Source organism: Sciurus vulgaris (genome assembly GCF_902686455.1).
Source record: "Sciurus vulgaris genome assembly, chromosome: 7".
NCBI classification, from domain to species: domain Eukaryota; kingdom Metazoa; phylum Chordata; class Mammalia; order Rodentia; family Sciuridae; genus Sciurus; species Sciurus vulgaris.
In genome coordinates, this window is record NC_136467.1 from 148,358,719 (window position 1) to 148,378,474 (window position 19,756).

General features: G+C 39.5%; 1 long non-coding RNA gene across 1 annotated transcript; it reads left to right on the forward strand.

Annotated features, from left to right (window-relative positions):
* Positions 1-707: 707 nt before the first annotated feature.
* LOC306665496 lies at positions 708-2,828 on the forward strand. Its single transcript, XR_013765051.1, has 4 exons — positions 708-894; positions 1,247-1,483; positions 1,597-1,685; positions 2,680-2,828. It is a non-coding gene; the product is annotated as an uncharacterized lncRNA (long non-coding RNA).
* Positions 2,829-19,756: the final 16,928 nt, after the last annotated feature.

The following is a 19,756-nucleotide window of genomic DNA, read 5'->3' on the forward strand; positions in this document are numbered from 1 at the left end:
CTGTTCTCTTACACCTACTCCACAAGTCTGAGTATTGAGGATTTATATAGTTGGAGACTATGTGGTGTAAATATGTATAAATTTATATTGTGTTAATTTATGGCATGCCGTGCAGAAGGCTGTTTGCGGGTGGCAGTGTACTTCTTCCCACGTTTCTGCTGAAATATTCATCTCCGGGTTCCTTCCCCATGTTTTCCTTTGTCTCCCCACAGATGTTTGGGCAGCTTGCTAGCAGGGGAGCGGATGTGCCCTGGAAATACGCCTGCTGAATGCAACTCAGGTGAAGGGTGACCGACTCCATGAGGAATCCACCATAGGCGAACCCCTTCTTCTCCCACCTGGCTGCTTTGGTTAGGAGTCCCTTGCTCCTGAGCCGCTGGACCCCCAGCAGCACTGTTTCCTGGCCTGGATGCCCTTACGGTCCCAAGAGCAATTCTGAAGGGATGAGCCTGAGACTATTGTTTGTTCAGCAGTCCTCCCTCTACCCACAGGCCCAGGTTCCAAGGCCCCAGTGGATGCCGGAAGCCCCAGATGGTACGGTCCTCTACATACCCTGTGTTTTCTCCTTACTATGTACACCAGGCACAGTAAGAGATTAACGACAGCGATAAGGAAATGAAGTAATTATGGCAATGTACTGTAACAAAAGGTATTCACAACTTATGAATCATTGACTTCTGGAATTTTCCACTTGATATTATCAGGCCATGGTTGACCAAGGTTAACTGAAACCATGAGAAGTAAAATCACACAAGGGAGGACTGTTGTTCAAAGGGAAAAAAGAAACCTATACATCAAAACTGCTTTGTGACTCTTCGCCAAGAAAGCCGAGTTTACCTTTGAGGGGCCCTGACGCAGTCCTCCCTCTCAGGTGGCTGTGAAAGATGGCTGTGGGTGAGTGGAGTCAGCGCTCGCCTGCCATGTTGCTCTGTCCTTCTCACCAGTCTGTGTTGTTCAAGTGCCCACATCAACCTATCCGAGTTGTCTTCTTTCCTGGTCCTCCCACAGGGTGGTGTGTTAATGGGGAGTGGGGTGATGGAGAAGGGGGTGGTGGGTAGGAAGAGGAAGAACAATGGAGCCCCAGACCAAGTCCACAGACCCTGCATGATCACAAGCAAGCTGGCGATGCTAAGGGATGTGAACCGCCCAAATGCTCTGCGTCCACAGGCAATATCCATTTCTCCAAAGTGAGGGGAAGTTAGGGAGGGAAGGATTTTTAGATTGTTGACTTCTCATTTACTCCTAGGGTGGCACTGCGGATGCTATTTGAGAAGGGACGTGTTGAGGCACTAATGGAATCATCTACCATGCTGGTCATGTAAGGATCTGTGCACAGGAGATGTACTCTGCAGGAGTCTCAGAGCAGTATAAATCCACTCGTCTCCACCAGGACTCAATAATGGCAAACTAACATTGCTACAGTCCTTTAACATTTTGAAAAAAACAAAATTAGTTTGCTACATCAATTCTTCCCAACTGCCTGGTAAGGTTCAAACATTTTGTGGGAACTACTGGGGATTGAACCCAGAGGCACTTAACCACTGAGTCACATCCCAAACACTTTTTAATTTTTTTTTTTAATTTTTTTATTTTGAGACAGGGGCTTGCTAAGTTGCTGAGACTGGCCTTGAACTTGAGCCTCTCTAGTTGCTGGGATTACAGATGTGTGCCACCACACCAGCCAGGTACAAGCTTTTTGACAGGGACATAAAGGACATTATTAGTCATCTTGTAAGGTTACGTATCTGGCAAATCAAAGCCTAGCCATTTCCCCCCAAGATATTGGTGCTGAGCAAGCACACCTGACCATTGAGTGGGGCAAAAGACCTATATGTAAAATATTTCTTGAAATCCAAATTTTTGCCAAGTCTCCCAGTGTTCCGACCCCATTCACTCTTTGTCTTGAACTTGTCCGGATTTTATTATTCCACATCAGCCACCCCCAGGGAGAACGCAGGTACACATGTTTGACTGGAGAAGGCTCCCTGCTGGGGAATAAGAAGAAAAGAAAGATAAAAGCCCGCAAAATGTCTTTGAGTGGATTTTGGTCCAAGAATCGTTTAAAGCCAGGGTAGAGTTAGAACTTTAAGTAGGGGGAGTTCATAGAATGGTTGTAAGAAATCATAAACACCTGCCAAGAGTTTATAATTTACAGACCCTTTCAGGTACCATCTTTCCGTGCATCTTCCTGACAATCCTCTAAAGAAGATACGACATTCTTCTCATTCTGCCTTTGTTACTTTTTAGGCAGTTGAGGCTCAGAGAAGGTGTGGTTTTGCTAGTCTGGGCAGCCAGTCAATGATAAAACTAGGTCTCTAACTAAGTAGCCAGAAAGTGATACTTTTAGAAGTTTGATTGAGGAATGGCTTGTTGAATATAGAATGTATTCAAAGGAGGGGAATTTTGAGGCTACTGCAGAAACCCATGCAGTGGATTTTTTTAAGTTAGAAATCTGAATGCAAATATCAACTCCGAGGGCCGCGATGTGAATCGTTGCTATTCTCATCATGATGGAAGCAAAGGGGTGGTCTCTGGATCTAAAAACAGGTTACATGCCTGCCTGTGTCTTTCTCTTCCTCTGACAGATATATGAGTAATTGACTTCATTTACCAAACAGGCGGAGCACAACGTAAAATTATGCTACTCATCTGAACTGAAAAATATTCTCTATTTTCCAGAATAGTCTCAGAGAGCCATGTGTGAGAGAACATGACAGAATAGAAACTGATTATGCAAAATGTGCGAGAGAGAACTGCAGCTCTCAGTGACATGTGGCAGCCTTGTGGGAAGGCAGCGTGGTGGAGCTCTGGATGCTGGCTCTGACAAGTCTGTGTCACCGGCTGAATGGCAGGTGAGGGTTAAACACGTGTGCAGACCTAGCCCTCAGAGGACTTCGGGGGCTGCACACACGGTCCTGTGTCCTGAGAGGCCACATGAACAGGGGCAAGGAGGGAGATGCCATGCATTTCTTCTCCTGGCTTGATGTTTAATCCCAGGGTCCTTCCTCTGGGCTTTGTAGACCCTTCTGGAAATTTGAATACTCTACATGAGAACCCCTTCCACTCAATGCAAACATTGCAAAAGTTTTTAAGAGGATGGAAATGGTTACATGGTGGGATAGAGAGGGCAGTGAGGGAATGAAGGAGAGGAAGCTTTTAGTGCTCAGAGTGGCAGACAGAGCAAGAAATCAAAATGGTGTTCTGAAGAAACCAAAGCTCAGTTTGCCTCCTGAAGCTGGCGTGCTCAGGAGCTATCCAGGGTACTGCGTCACTGCTTCCCCTCGTGCCTGATGAGCTGGAGGTCATAATCTTCTACTTGGTATCAGACATCAAGTCTCTTCCACGGGTTGGCTTCGGCATCCTTCCTTCCCAGAACCAACCACCTGCAAGCCTTAGGCTTCATCTAGTTTTGGTAGCCAGCACCCAATGCCACCTTCACTGTGGTTTTAAGAAGGCACTGTCTGCTTCCCTGGATGTTTTCCAGTGATCGCAGATACACGCACGCACACGCACACGCACACACACACACACACACACACACACACAGCATGGTGTGCAGCCATGAAGTTCAGAAATTAAGGTAGATTTTTGCATGAGTACATTTTGGTTGCTTTATGGTAACCTAATTTTTTTTAAAGTTTGTCTATAGATTCCTTTAATTTAGGCACATGCAAGTGTATACAGAAGCCTGCAGCAATATGTCATCAGGAAAGGCTTAAAGAAACTTGGAAAGAACTCTGTACCTGGATGTCTAATAATGGTTATGACCACGGACAATGTATAGTGAGATCGGAGGTCAGGCTGGTGACTGGAGTGTGGTTGTCAGATGCCCTGCATCTTCGTCAAAAGGGAAGTGAGCAGATGCGTGTCTAAAGAAGTGTGTCAGATCAGAGGGACTCCCGCTGGCCAGACTTGGGAAAATCTACACGAAAACAATGAGGCACAGCGAGAGTTGTAAACCACTAAAGAAACAGGAAACAGTGCATTCATGCTGATAGTAAATAGGTATATAAGCAATTCAAGGACAAGAGGGGGGCTCTTGCTATAGAGGAGAACCAGAAGCCAATGGACAAACATTAGAAAAGAGTCATTTTGTAAGCATCGTGTCAGCAATCAAAGCAGGCAAGACACATACAGCATGCTAAAATCTCATATTTCTACGGTTTTGAAAGGTGCCTGTGTGCGTGTGTGTGTGTGTGTGTGCACACGAGTGCGCATGTGTGTGAAGGAAAGTTTTCTGAAACACAGAAACTCTTCCCTGAAATGTTGGCTGACAGCAGTGAGAGGAGGGATGGCCATACTGGGCCTGAAGCAAACTTGGGTCGGCCCCAGACTGCTTCTTCATAATCTTAAAATATAGTAGGTATTGGAAGCAACTTCCACAAGATTTTGAGAGGACGGTGATTCATGCATTCTATATCAAGCCAAATCATTGTTCTGAGAAGGGAACAGGAAGATATTTTAAGCTAGGCAATGACTTAGAAAATATACAACTCATATATTCTTTTTGACAACTACTCTAGGTAACGGAGTGATTAACCAAAGCACAGCATTCAAGAACTTAGAAATCCTGCTATAAAATGACAAAAAGTGAATCTTAAAATCAGTTAAGTGAGAGTTATTCTAAATAATATTTGTAAGTATTTTTTTAAAGAAATGGAATGGAAAATGTCATTAACATTTCCTAAAAGAAAAAATGCGTGACAAGAAACATTCATGATAATATTAATAATAATTTAAAACTAGAAAATTACATATAATTTCCATGTAAATGCACAAAAATTTGGGTTGGAGGGCAAAAATGGGTGGGTGTGATGTGAATCAGAAAACTGACAGAAAGAGACCACTCACTTGAGTGGTTTTAACTGGTTTAATGAAGACAGTTTCTTGCAACCTTGGTACAGGGCTTTGTGAAGCATGCTGGGGTTGGTGGCAGCAGGCGGTTTTAACCACTCCTGGACCTGAAGAGGTCAGGGAAGGAAGAGGTTGCTGGAACCCACACTTGGCTGCAGTAGAAGAGGCTTCCCATCGGGGGGGTCACTCCCTGCAGGAGAAGGACACAGCACTGCCAAGCCATGGCCCTGCAGGAAGAGAGCCAGGGATGCAAACACACTGGGCTCCCTTTCCTCACACCCTCCGTCTCCTACCAGAAACCAGCTGAGACTCTGAAGATGAAAGCCAGGCTAGTGTAGGCCATCAGGCAAAGAAGAGAGAGGTAGGAAAAGGACCTCAGGAGCAACCAGAGAACATTCAGCACAGACACGATAGGTCCTTTCATGTATTAATATCTACGTAAATATAGGTGCAAAAAATTTAAATATCAAGGCAAGTTTTTTCCAATGGTTTTCTATAGGAAAGTGTTTTTCACTGAAGATTTGTCAAAAAGGAGATTGTGTGTCAAATAATTGTGGTGTGTTGTGCATTTCCTAATTTTGGAGCCTAAAATTCATTAGCACATGAAAAATTATAAGGAGAATTATAAGAAGTCCATTTAACTTTAATTTATCCAGAATTGCTCAAATGTATTTGATGGTGGGATTCCTTTCTTAGGAGTAATAACCCTTAATACTCCCGGAAATTCCTGGGAAGTACTATAACCAGCAGGTTTAGGAGTATGATCTATACTTTACAAATCATAACTGATAAAAATTCATAATAATAAAGATCCCTACAGACATAGCAAGCTTAATATTAATAATAGAAGTAAGGCAAGGAGATCAGTTATGCCAAAAGACAAAGGATAAAATTCCCTCATAGAAAGACATAGGTTCCAAAAACTTGAGAAAGAAAATCTAAAAGAGTATTGCTGTCCAAAAATACAATTAAAACTAAAAAAGGTTAAATGTTGCTTTAGAAATCACATGTAAGGGATTACTTCTCTGAAATATACAAATGTATTTTTCTTTTGAATTTATCTTTGGCTGGGAATAGAGAAAGGAAGGATGGAAATGTCATCTCTGAAATCGAAGAAAAAGTTAATATTAACTTTCTGAATTGTGATTCTAGAAAGCAGACTACACTCATAGGGAAAAGTATTGTGATTTTATTTTAAATCTCCTGCATCTAAACCTAACAGAACTAGACTCGATGGATCAATTTTACTTCACGCTTGGGGCCTGCAGTAGAAGCCTACAATATAGAGGAGGTGAAAGCCAAAATCACCTCCTCCAGGTCCCCCACAGTGATAAGGCAGCAAGGGGTAGCAGAAACAGCTGGTCAGAAATGGGGTAGGAAGGATAGTAGAGTGAAACAGACATGATCGACTCAGGTACATGTATGACTGTGTGACTGATGTGATGCTGCAATATGTATAGTCAGAAAAACGAGAGATTACCCTCCATTTATGTATGATCTATTGAAATGTATAAAGGCATTCTACTGTCATGGACAACTCATTAGAACAAATTTTAAAAATTAAAAAAAAAAAAGAAATGTGTTCTCACTTCCAGGTCCAGCCTTCAGCGTGAGATGTGATGTCAGACGTGTTAGGGAAAACACTGAAATAGGTCTCCTTGGTCCACTTACCTACTGGGACTGTGAAAGGTGACCGATCGCTGTTCCTGAAACAAACCCAGACAAAGAGTCTTGGTTTAGCTCCACAGGTGTTCCCAGGATATGGGCGGAATAAAGAATCCAGCATGGCCTATGGAGAGATGGCACAGGTAGCCGGGAACGCTCTCTGGATGGATCTTAGTGCAGTGACCTCTACTTGAGGGTTGTGGTGCGGATGGCTGAGAGTGGAGAAAGAGTGGGAGTCGTCATCAGAACACAGGGTTCCCTCGGGCCAAAAAGAACTGAGGTCAAGGGGCTGGGGTTGTGGCTCTGTGGGAGAGCACTTGCCTAGCACGTGTGAGGCGCTGGGTTCGATCCTCAGCACCACATAAAAATAAATAAATAAGTAAAGGTTGAAAAAAAAAAATAGAACTGAGGTCAAACCCAGTCAGCAGGAAGAGTACCATTTCTCCCTAGACACACTACTTCAGCTCCAGCTGAATAACCAGGAACAGGATTCTTGAGCCCGTTCACTAGCTCTGGTTAGTAACCAGTAAGAATCCATAGGTCACTTGATTCACACTCAATCTTTCCTTTGCAACTGCAAGGACAGGAAAGATACATCACTGCCTTCAAAGGCAGAGACCATCTTGCAGAGGAATTGCAGGGACATAGTGACCAACTCTCCCAGTCAGTCTGGAATTGAGTGGTTTCTCGGGATGCAGAACTTTTAGTGTAAAAATTGGGACATTTTATGACAAATTATTGTCAGTTGGTCATCCCTAAGGGAATGGCAGAACTCTGAAAGATTAGATACTATTTATTCATTCAGACAGAGACTGGGATACTTAAAGAAACCATTTAAACTAATGCATTGGAATGATTCATCCAAATTGGGCTAAAATGTGATCTCTGATCTTCCCCTTGTTCCATGGCTCTTTAGCACTATGTGATCAGAGCAATTACAGACCACTTTCATCACACATATGAATGTGGTGCGATGTACCAAGCAAATGAAAAACCATCATCACAAAATTAAATAAATAGGACAACACAAAATGTAGTAGACTTCTGCTACCTCTTATGAAGGAGTAACTGGTGCAGAATTTGTCCTCCCACTGTGACAAATAGAAACCTACATAGACTAGAGTCATCCACTGGGATCCACAAGGCATTGATTCCAGGACCCCCTTCAGATACCCAGACGTAAGGATACTAAAGTCCTTTATATAAAATAGCACTATACACATCTTCCCATATACTTAAATCTCTACTATATATAATGCCTACTACAATGTAAATGTTTCTTGAGTAGTTGTCCTTCTATATGGCTTAAGAAATAATGATGAGAAGAGTCTAAACGCTTTCAATATGGATGTAACTCTTTTGAACATTTTTGAACTGTGGTTGGTTGAATTGGTGGTTGCTGAACCCACAGTCATGGAGAGCTGACTACACATGAAAGGATAATTTTCAGACATTGGACAACAGGGAGTTCAGGACTGTGATCTCTAGAACAGGTGAAAAATGAGTCCTGTGATTCCAAAAGCTTATTACCTGGAGGCAGTTTCCTAGCAATAGCACAGGCCAGTGAAACCTAAACACAACCCAGTAATCTTGTTGAGCCAAGAAAGCCAGAGACTAGAGCTCTGAGAGGCAAGGCAGCTAAAATTTATGGAATAGATGCTGGAAAGAGCGAAAGATGAGCTGAGAGTTTCCCTCAACATTTTGGCAGAGAAAGTTTGGGAAAGAATCACTGGAAAGGACAAAAAACTCCCAAGTTCACCTAAGACTAGAAGTAGATCACATTCTCACCTGTCAAAGGGAAGAGAGATAATAAATAGGCATCGCGTACGGAGCTCAGAAAGGGCTCTCCTAGTAGTGAGCTCAATTAGTCCTAGACTAGTGGCTTCCCTGGCCTTGTCCTGACATGGGTTAAAAGCAAAGCTTCAGAAGGGTCAAACCAAACTGAACTTACTTAACTACATGCCAGAACAAAGCCCCACAGTGAGTGAATGTGCTATAATGTAAAGGTCACAATGTCCAGCATCCAATAAAAATATCAAGAAACAGGAAATGTAGCAGGGAAACATGCCCCATGAAATGAACAAAAAATGTACAATAGAAAGAAATCCAGGAGTAACAGAGATGTTGAAATCTTAAAGGAGGTACTCTAAATCTTACAAATATGGTCAAGGATCTTAAGGACTTTATGGGGAGAAAAATGAAGGATTAAGAATAACTAAATGGAACTTATCGAAATGGGAAAAAACACATTTGAAAAATACAATAAATAGGATTCACAGCACATTGGACATTGCAATGAATTTGGAAACCCAACAGTAAAGGAAATGACTTAAAGTTTTGTTGTTTTTAAATATAAACCTGAAAAAGTGAACAGAGCATCAATATCCTATAGGAAATTTTCAAAAAGTTTGACATACATGTAATTAAGTCTCAAAAGAGAGGAAACAAAGACGGAATAGGAGAATATAGGTGGTCCTTGATTTATAATGAGGTTACATCACAATAAACACCATTGTAAGCTGAAAATATCATAAGTCAAAAATGCATTTAATACACCCAACTACCTGAACACCATAGCTTATCAACACAACACACCTAAAATATCAGTGACTTCCCTTGGGATCTCATGACTTACTGGGATCTCTGGTCCTGCTGCCCAGTGCCACAATAGGGGATCATACTGCATATCACTGGCCTGAAAGAAAGTCTAAATTCAAAATTTGACATGTAGTTTCTACCAAATGCCTATTGCTTTTGCACCATGGTAAGCTGAAAATCATAAGTCAAACCACCATAAATTGGGGACTGTCTTTATTTTAAGAAATATTAGCTGAATCTTTTCCAAATTAGATGAAAAGTTAAACTCACAGATCAGAAAAGTTCAAGTAGAGGAAAGATAAAGAAAACAACATCAAGGTACAATATAAGCAAAGCTTAAAACCAGTCATAAAGAGAAAACCCTAAAAGTGTCCAGAAGAAGAAAAGACACAATATGCAGAGAAGAATAAAGATGACAGCAGATTTTCTACTGGAAATAATGCAAGGTAGATGACAGTGGGGCACCATCTTTACAGTAATAAAGAAAAACTGCCAACTCAGAATTCTGTACTCTGTGAAATATCTTTCAAAAATGAAGGCAAGGAAAACATTTTTGAAGAAAAACAAAAGGTAAGAGACTTCATTGCCAGAAGAACTTCACTGTAAGATTTTTAAAGAAAGTAATTTAGGCAAAGTGAAAATAAGATGGAAATTTGGAACTTATACAAAAAAAAAAAAAAAGAAAGAATGAATAATGCCAGAAATGATAAATGTGTGGGTAAGTGTAAATGACAACATTTTATCATGTTAAAGTCTCTCAAGAAGATAATTTTTAAAGCAAAATTAATGCTTGTATACAAGTCCAATGTATGACTATTTCAGTATGATGGACAGGAGGGTAGAAATGAAGTACACTATTGTGGGACTTTGAAATTATATATGAAGGGATATGTTATTTGAAAATAGACTGTGATAAGTTTAAAACATTTATACTTTGGAGTAGGCACTAAACAGAGGATAGAAATGGTAGAGATAAAATGGAATCCTGAAAAATATTTAATTCAAAAGAAGGCAGGAAAAAGAAAAACAGTAACCAAAACATATAGGGCAGAGAGAAAATGCATAGCAAGATAACAGATTTAAATGCAATAAAACAAACATTTCATTAAATATAAGTGGTTTAACTGCTCTAATTAAAAGGCAGAGATTGTCAAACTAGAGCATAATGTGAGACCCAACTACATGTTATATCCAAGAAATTCATTTTAAATAAAAAAGAAATTGTCCTATTTCTTTAGTAATAAGTGTCATGAGTGAGTTTTCTTTTGCATGTGGATTCCATCATTGCCATTACTGTCCTCAGAGAGGTAGTGCTCCACAACCAAGTAGAAACTAATTTTAGGGACTAGTTGGTTCCAAATAACTAACTCACCCAAACTAACTCCAACTCAGAAAGATATCTCCCAGAAAGATATGAAGTATCTCATGAAACTGCTGAGCCACTTGGAAGATAGGAGTTAGACTATTAAGACACAGATTGTCTCTGAGTCTGATTCTTTGTGCTCAGTTAGTTACCACCCTCACACCAAGATCAATTTTCTGAGCATCTAAACACAGGTTGAAGCACAGATGGCCAGCTCCAGCTTTGTCTCACCTAGGAGGTTAAGCATTCAATATAGACCAGCTAAGTGCCTTTGAATTCCAGTTCCTAATTCCTGTGAGAGAGTATCTGATTGGTCAACACTGCTCCATTCAACTGTGACCAGGAGCAGAAGGAGCAAGGCGTGGGGTCTGTTACTACTTGGCAGGCTCTGTATCCTCAGGTTATCCCAGATGGAGGAATCAAGAGCTCTCTAGGAAGGAAGTATGGGTGTAAAATCCCAATAGTGTACAATGCAGGTACACCTTGATTTATGACGGGTTACATCCCAATAAATACATTATAAATTTAAAGCATTTTAAGTTAAAAAATGCACCCAATGCACCCAGCTTACTGAACATCATGACTTAACAAGGCAGCACACTGTAGGGATTCAGTCGTTTGCCCTTTATGATCTTGTGGCTGATTGGGAGCTATAGCTTCCTGCTACAGTCTAGCATCAAGAGAGAGGATTAGATTATGTATGACTAATTCAGGAAAAGATCTCAATTCAAATTTTGAAGTATAGATTCTACTGACTATATATGACTTCTGCACCACTGTAAAGCAAAAAATTCATTAAAATGAACCCTTGTAAGTTGGTGACCATCAGTAAAGGCCTTCCATATGTTGGGAGGAGGAAAATGTGGACTTCCCCTTCAAATGAGAGTTAACACCACCCAGACCTGGTGCACACTGAAGGGACAAGGTGCTGAAGATACCCCCTATTTCTAGTCTTGGATTTAATTCCTGCCTCTTCTCTCACTCTGTGTCACCGAAAAGTTTTTTTGGGATGATATCCTCCATCTCATACTTCCTGTGGCCGAGTCAGCTAACTGCTCACAGAAACACCTTGGTTCTTTTCCAGTGTATAATCGTGACTGGGTAGTAACTGCTCAACCAAAGCCTGTGTTTTCCAGTCTCTTGGATTTAGATGCAGCTGTATGGTTATGCTCTCCATAATGAAATCTGAGCAGGTCAGAACCTCTCATGTGACACTCTGCATGCTCTTCTCTAGTCAGTTGCTGGCTTCTGAGGACTCTTGACACCCCACTAGGTGGAAGAGGCACAATATGAAAGGAGTCTGTGTCCCTGAATCACCCCTGGAGAAAGTCTTCCCACTGCCAGGAAAAAACCCTTATTGAACTGATAAGTGAGTAGAAAATAAGCTCCTGTTGAGTTAAGGTCCTGCCGCCATATAATTTGCCTATAGCTATAAATACTTGAAAGTATTTCAACAAGGAAAAGCTCCAGAGAATTGTTAGAACTCTCTTTCTCCACCTAATGCTGCATATGAAATCTACTTCTGCTGAACTCCATAAGCCACAGGAGTAGCAAATGTTGTATATATTGTTCAGCCCACTGAGGGTTAATGGCTCTGATACTTCTGCTCAGAGAAAACACAAAAACCAAGAAAGAAGTTGTCTCCATTTTTCCCCTTCATAAGAAAAATTATCACCAAGGTAAGCCTACATTGAAAGGCTAGAGGAGGACCTTTGTGGAAATTTCCTTGGGAGCTTAAAATTCCTAAATTTGTCACCAAGTCATTAATCTGCTACATAATAATCTGAGTGAGGCAAAATACGAACAAAAATAATTTCTTCTTGATAGAGAAACTTAATTCCCCTGTGATATGCAAGTTTGAAGCATAAAGAAGGTCTACTCTGATTCATGTGTTCATAGGTAAGGATTTAAAAACTGAAACTTTTACTGGCAGACTGTAGAAAGGGAAAGGATAGCTTGCCACAGAATTTCTAGGTAAGTTCCCATGCTGGAATCAATTTAGAAGGAGCCTGCCATATAATAGGTAGGAAATGGACTGGAAAGAGATGAGGGGCAGGACCTTCAGAGCAAGGAGTGAAGAATCCAATGGCATTACTTTCTGTGCCACCCAAGGGACATTGCAGTTCCAGATAGTGTTCGGCATATAAATGGGTTATGTTTCAAGGTTCACTGCCATTTATTCATGGTATTCGTTCATTTAATAAATGCTTATAGTGCCTTATGTACCAAGAAGGTTATAGCTTTGGAAATAAAATGACAAAAAGTGAAAGGTCTGGCTTATGGGACAAGTTTACTACCCTGGATACATAAGCAAGTAATTGTGAGACTGAGAAATCATCCTATTAAGAAATACAAAAGTTAGTGGTTTGGAACCAAGAGTGTATTTTATATGATTAAATGATGTGGCTGGAATATAAAGTCTCCATTTAATTCATAATGTAACTAAAACACAGTTTTAAAAAAGGATTAGTTCAGTTACCTTTTATTGTGTTTCATTTTACTCTTTTGTTTCCACAAAAGATTAAAATCGGGTAGGCAGTAGTCCTGAGCATGAGTAACTTGTTATCATTCTACATTTAAGTAAAATAAACCTTCATACACCAGTTGCTCCTCTAGCATTTCCACATTGGAGAATTCCATCATATTGAATGAAGTACCCCAATTCTTCACTTCCCATGCAACTCTAAGTCTTCACTCAAGTGAGGGAGATGGTGCACTGGGCCAGTGCAGTGGGTGTCTGGGGGCCAGCAGCCTTGGAAGTGGGTGTACAGTGCCTCCAAGCTCAGGTATCTGAACTCCTGCATCCTTCCTGCTGGCACAGAGAAGGAGAAGATAGTCACAAGCAACTGTGTCCGCCAGCTTCCAGCAGACAACAGATGGCACCTTCAACTGGGATTTTGAGAAACTTCATTGAAGGGACTATTTACAGACATGTGGATGGAGCCGTAAGAACCAATAAGGACACTGAAGCACCTGGAGAGTGACAACATCTGTTGCCATCTCTAGGTCTGGAGGGGTGTGTTAGTCAGGGGTCCCCAGAGAAATGGAATGTGTATTACACCTGGGAACTGTTCCATCATTAGAATTAAAGACAAATGCAGTGCCAGGAGGTCTTAATGAAGCAACCTTACCATCCACACAACCCGCCCTGTATTGCAGACAATGCTCAGAAATTTGTGGATCAAATTGTAGTTCCATTCAAACCGTCCTTGAACTAGTGCCACTAAAACACTTCAAAAGCTGATTCGCATCTAGATATAACCTACATCATGAAGCTGTTTAGCATTAACCTTTTAAATTTTACTCTAATTAGTTATGCATGACAGAATGCATTTTGGCACATCATACATAAATGGAGTATAACTTCTCATTCACCTGGTTGTACATGATGTACTGTTACACAGATCATATAATCATATATCACATAGGGTAATAATGTCTGATTCATTCTACTATCATTCTGACCCCCATTCCCCGTCCCCTCCCTTTACTTCCCTCTGTCTACTCCAAAATGACTCTATTCCCTCCCTCCCTTATTGTGAATTAGCATCCACATATCAGAGAAAACTTTTGGCCTTTGTTTTTTTGGGATTGGCTTATTTCACTTAGCATAATATTCTCCAGTTCCATCCATTTACCAGCAAATGCCATGATTTCATTCTTCTTCAATACTGAGTAATATTCCATTGCATATATATACCATGGTTTCTTTATCCATTTATCTGTTGAAGGGCACTTGGATTGGTTCTATAGTTTAGCTATTGTGAATTGAGCTGCTTTAAACATTGATGTGGCTGTGTTACTGCAGTATGCTGATTTTAAGTCCTTTGGGTATAAACCAAGGAGTGGGATAACTAGGTCAAATGTTGTTTCCATTCCAAGTTTTCTTAGGAATCTCCACACTGCTTTCCATAATGGTTGCACCATTTTGCATTCCACCAACAATGTATGAGTGTACCTTTTCCCCCACATCCCTGCCAACATTTATTGTTGCTTGTATTCTTGGTGACTGCCATTCTAACAGGAATGAGATGGAATCTCAGTATAGTTTTGATTTGCATTTCTCTAATTGCTAGAGATGTTGAACGTTTTTTCAAGTATTTGTTGATTGACTGTATTTCTTCTATGAAGTGTCTGTTCAATTCCCTTACTCATTTATTGATTGGGTTGTTTGTTTTTTTTGGTGTTTTTTGAGTTTTTATATATCCTGGAGAATAATGCTCTATCTCAGGTGCTTGTGGGTAAAGATATTCTCCCATTCTGTAGGCTCTCTCTTCACGTTATTGATTGTTTCCTTTGCTGTGAAGAAGTTTTTTGGTTTGAGTCCATCCCATTTATTGATTTTTGATTTTACTTCTTGCACTTTAGGAGTCTTGTTAAGGAAGTCAGTTCCTAAGCCTACATGGTGTAGATTTGGGCCTACTTTTTCTTCCATTAGGCCCAGGGTTGCTGTTCTAGTGCCTAAGTCCTCGATCCACTTTGAGTTGATTTTTGTGCAGGGTGAGAGATAGGGGTTTTATTTTCATTTTGCTACATATTTATTTCCAGTTTTCCCAGCACTGTTTGTTGAATAGACTATCTTTTCTCCAGTGAATGTTTTTGGCACCTTTGTCTAGTGTGAGATAACCATATTTATGGAGGCTCCCCTCTGTGACTTCTATTCTGTACCATTGTTCTATGTGTCTGTTTTGGTGCCAATACCATGCTGATTTTGCCAGTGTGGCTCCATAGTATCAGATCTGGTCTTGTGATGCCTCCTACTTCCCTCCTCTTGCTGAGGATTGCTTTGACTATTCTGGGTCTCTTATTTTTCCAAATGAATTTCATGATTGCTTTTTCTAGTTTTATGAAGAGCATTATTGGAATTTTAATAGGAATTGCATTAAATGTGTAAAGCACTTTTGGCAGTATAGCCATTTTGACAATATTAATTCTGCCTATCCAAGAGCATGGGAGGTCTTTCCAACTTCTAAGGTCTTCTTTAATTTCTTTCTTTAGTGTTCTGTAGTTTTCATTGTAGAGGTCTTTCGCCTCTTTTGTTAGATTGATTCCAAAGTAATTTATTTTTTGAGGCTATTGTGAATGGGGTAGTTTTCCTAATTTCTCTTTCAGTGGATTCATCACTGATGTATAGGAACACATTTGATTTATGGGTGTTGATTTTATATCCCACTACTTCGCTGAATTCATTTATTAGTTCTAGGACATTTCTGGTAGAATTGTTTGGATCTTCTAAATATAGAAGCATGTCATTGGCAAATAGTGGTAGTATGAATTATTCTTTTCCTATTTGTTTCCCTTTAATTCTTTCTTCTGTCTAACTGCTCTGGCTAGAGTTTCAAGGACGACATTGAATAAAAGTGATGGAAGAGGGCATCCTTGCCTTGTTCTAGTTCTTAGAGGGAATGCTTTCAATTTTCCTCCATTTAGAATGATGTTGGCCTTGGGCTTAACATGGATAGAATTTACAATGTTGAGGTATGTTCCTACTATCGCTAGTTTTTCTAGTGCTTTAAACATGAAGGGTGCTGTATTTTGTCAAATGCTTTCTCTGCATCTATGGAGGTGATCTTGTCTTTAAGTCTATCGATGTGATAAATTACATTTATTGATTTACATACTTTGAGCCAACTTTGCATCCTTGGAATGAACCCTACTTGATGGTGGTGCACTATCCTTTAAACGTGTTTTTTTTTCACGTGATTTGCCAGAATCTTATTGAGAATTTTTGCATCTGTGTTCATCAGGGATATTGGTCCAAAGTTTTCTTTCTTTGATGTGTCTTTGGTTTTGGTATCAGAGTACTACTAGCTTCATAGAATGAGTTTGGAAGGGTTCTTTCCTTTTGTATTTCATGGTATAATTTTAGGACTATTGGTGTTAATTCTTCTTTGAAGGTCTTGTAGAACTTGGCTGAGAATCTGTCTGGTCCTGGGTTTTTCTTAGTTCGTAGACTTTTGATGGTATCTTCTATTTCATTGCTTGAAATTGACCTTTATTAATTGTGTGTGTCCTCCTGATTCAGTCTGTTTGGGTCATATGTGTCTGGAAATTTGTCAGTGTTTTCAAGATTTTCTATTTTATGGGAGTATAAATTTTCAAAATAGTTTCTAATTATCTCCTGTACTTTAGTAGTGTTATTGTGATATTTCCTTTTTCATCACAAATTTTGGTAATTTGAGTTTTCTCTCTATTTCTCTTCATTAGTGTGGATAAGGGTTTATCAATTTTATTCACTTTTTTCAAAGAACCAACTTTTTGTTTTGTCAATTTTTTGAATTATTTCTTTTGTCTTGATTTCAGATGATTTTAATTATTTCTTGTCTTCTACTGATTTTGGTGTTGATTTGTTCTTCTTTTTCTTAGGTTTTGAGATGTAATGTTAGGTCTTTTTTTGAGGTTAATACATAAAACTTATTTTTTATTTCATAATTCTTTTTTTTAATTTTTACTTTTAACTTTTTTTAAATTTATTTTTACTGTAAACAAATGGGATACATGTTGTTTCTGTTTGCACACGAAGTAAAGGCATACCATTTGTGTAATCATACATCTACATAGGGTAATGGTGTTTGATTCATTCTGTCATTTTTTCCTTCCCCCCACCCCTCCCACCCCTCTTTTCCCTCTATACAGTCCCTTCTTCCTCCATTCTTGACCCCCTCCCAACCCCCATTATGTGTTATCATCTGCTTATCAGTGAGATCATTCCTCCTTTGGTTTTTGAGATTGGCTTATCTCACTTAGCATGACATTCTCCAATTTCATCCATTTGCCTGCAAATGCCATAATTTTACTATCCTTTATAGCTGAGTAATATTCCATTGTATATATATATATACCACAGTTTCTTTATCCATTCATCAATTGAAGGGCATCTAGGTTGGTTCCACAATCTGGCTATTGTGAATTGAGAGCTATGAACATTGATATGGCTATATCTCTGTAGTATGTTGATTTTAAGTCCTTTGGGCATAGGCCAAGGAGTGGGCTAGCTTGGTCAAATGGTGGTTCCATTCCAAGCTTTCTGAGGAATCTCCACACTGCTTTCCGGAGTGGCTGCACTAATTTGCAACCCCACCAGCAATGTATGAGTGTACCTTTTTCCCCACATCCTCCCCAACACCTATTGTTGCTTGTATTCTTGATAATCGCCATTCTAATTGGGGTGAGATGGAATCTTGGGGTAGTTTTGATTTGCATTTCTCTTATTACTAGAGATGTTGGACATTATTTCATATGTTTGTTGATTGCTTGTAAATCTTCTTCTGTGAAGTATCTGTTCATATCCTTAGCCCATTTGTTGATTGGGTTATTTGTATTCTTGGTGTAGAGTTTTTGAGTTCTTTATATATTCTAGAAATTAGTACTCTATCTGAAGTATGAGTAGCAAAGATTTTCTCCCATTCTGTAGGCTCTCTCTTCGCATTGCTGATAGTTTCCTTTGCTAAGAGAAAGCTATTTAGTTTGAATCTGTCCCAGTTATTGATTCTTGCTTTTATTTCTTTTGCTATGGGGGTCCTGTTAAGGAAGTCTGATCCTAAGCCGACATGTTGAAGATTTGGACCTACTTTTTCTTCTATAAGATGAAGGGTCTCCGGTCTGATTTCGAGGTCCTTGATCCATTTTGAATTGAGTTTTGTGCAGGGTGAGAGATAGGGGTTTAGTTTCATTCTGTTGCATATGGTCTTCCAGTTTTCCCAGCACCATTTGTTGAAGAGGTTACCTTTTCTCCATTGCGTATTTTTGACACCTTTGTCTGGTATGAGAAAATTGTATGTATTTGGGTTTGTGTTCATGTCCTCTATTCTGTACCATTGATCTACCTGTCTATTTTGGTACCAATACCATGCCATTTTTATTACTATTGCTTTGTAGTATAGTTGAAGTTCTGGTATTGCGAAACCCCCTGTTTCATTCTTCCTGCTAAGGATTGCTTTAGCTATTCTGGGTTTCTTATTCTTCCAGATGAATTTCATGATCGCTTGCTGTATTTCTGTAAGGTACATCATTGGGATTTTAATTGGAATTGCATTGAATCTGTATAGCACTTTTGGTAGTATGGCCATTTTGACAATATTAATTCTGCCTCTCCAAGAACGTGGAAGATCTTTCCATCTTCTAAGGTCTTCCTCAATTTCTTTCTTCAATGTTTTGTAGTTTTCATTGTAGAGATCTTTTACCTCTTTGGCTAGATTGATGCCCAAGTATTTTATTTTTTTTGAGGCTATTGCAAATGGAGTTGTTTTCCTCATTTCCCTTTCAGCTGTTTCGTCGCTTGCATATAAAAATGCTTTAGATTTATGTGTGCTGATTTTATAGCCTGCTATTTTGCTGAATTCATTGATGAGGTCTAGAAGTTTTCTGGAGGAGTTTTTTGGATCCTCTAAATATAGAATCATGTCATCAGCAAATAGGGATAGTTTGAGTTCCTCTTTTCCTATTTGTATCCCGTTAATTTCTTTAGCCTGCCTAATTGCTCTGGCTAGAGTTTCAAGGACAATGTTGAATAGAAGTCGTGAAAGAGGACATCCCTGTCTTGTTCCCATTTTTAAAGGGAATGGTTTCAGTTTTTCTCCAAAAAAGAATGATGTTGGCCATGGGCTTAGCATAAATAGCCTTTACAATGTTCAGGTATGTTCCTACTATCCCTATTTTTTCTAGTGTTTTGAGCATGAAGGGGTGTGGTATTTTGTTGAATGCTTTTTCTGTGTCAATTGAAATAACCATATGATTCTTATCCTTAAGTCTATTGATATGATGGATTACATTTATTGATTACGGATGTTAAAACATCCTTGCATTCCAAGGATGAACCCCACTTGATTGTGGTGCACGATTTTCTTAATATGTTTTTGGATATGGTTTGCCAATATTTTGTTAAGGATCTTTGCATCTATATTCATCAAGGATATTGGTCTAAAATTTTCTTTCCTTGATGTGTCTTTGCCTTGTTTGGGTATGAGGGTGATATTAGCTTCATAGAATGAGTTTGGTAGGGTACCCTCCTTTTCTATTTCCTGAAATACTTTGAGAAGTATTGGAATGAGTTCTTCTTTGAAGGTCTTGTAGAACTCAGCTGAGAATCCGTTTGGTCCTGGACTTTTCTTGGATGGTAGGTTTTTAATGGCTTCGTCTATTTCATTGCTTGATATTGATCTGTTTAAATTGTGTATCCTGGTTCAGTTTGGGAGGAGAATATGTCTCTAGAAATTTGTCAATGTCTTCGAGAGTTTCTATTTTGTTGGAATACAGATTTTCAAAGTAGCTTCTCAT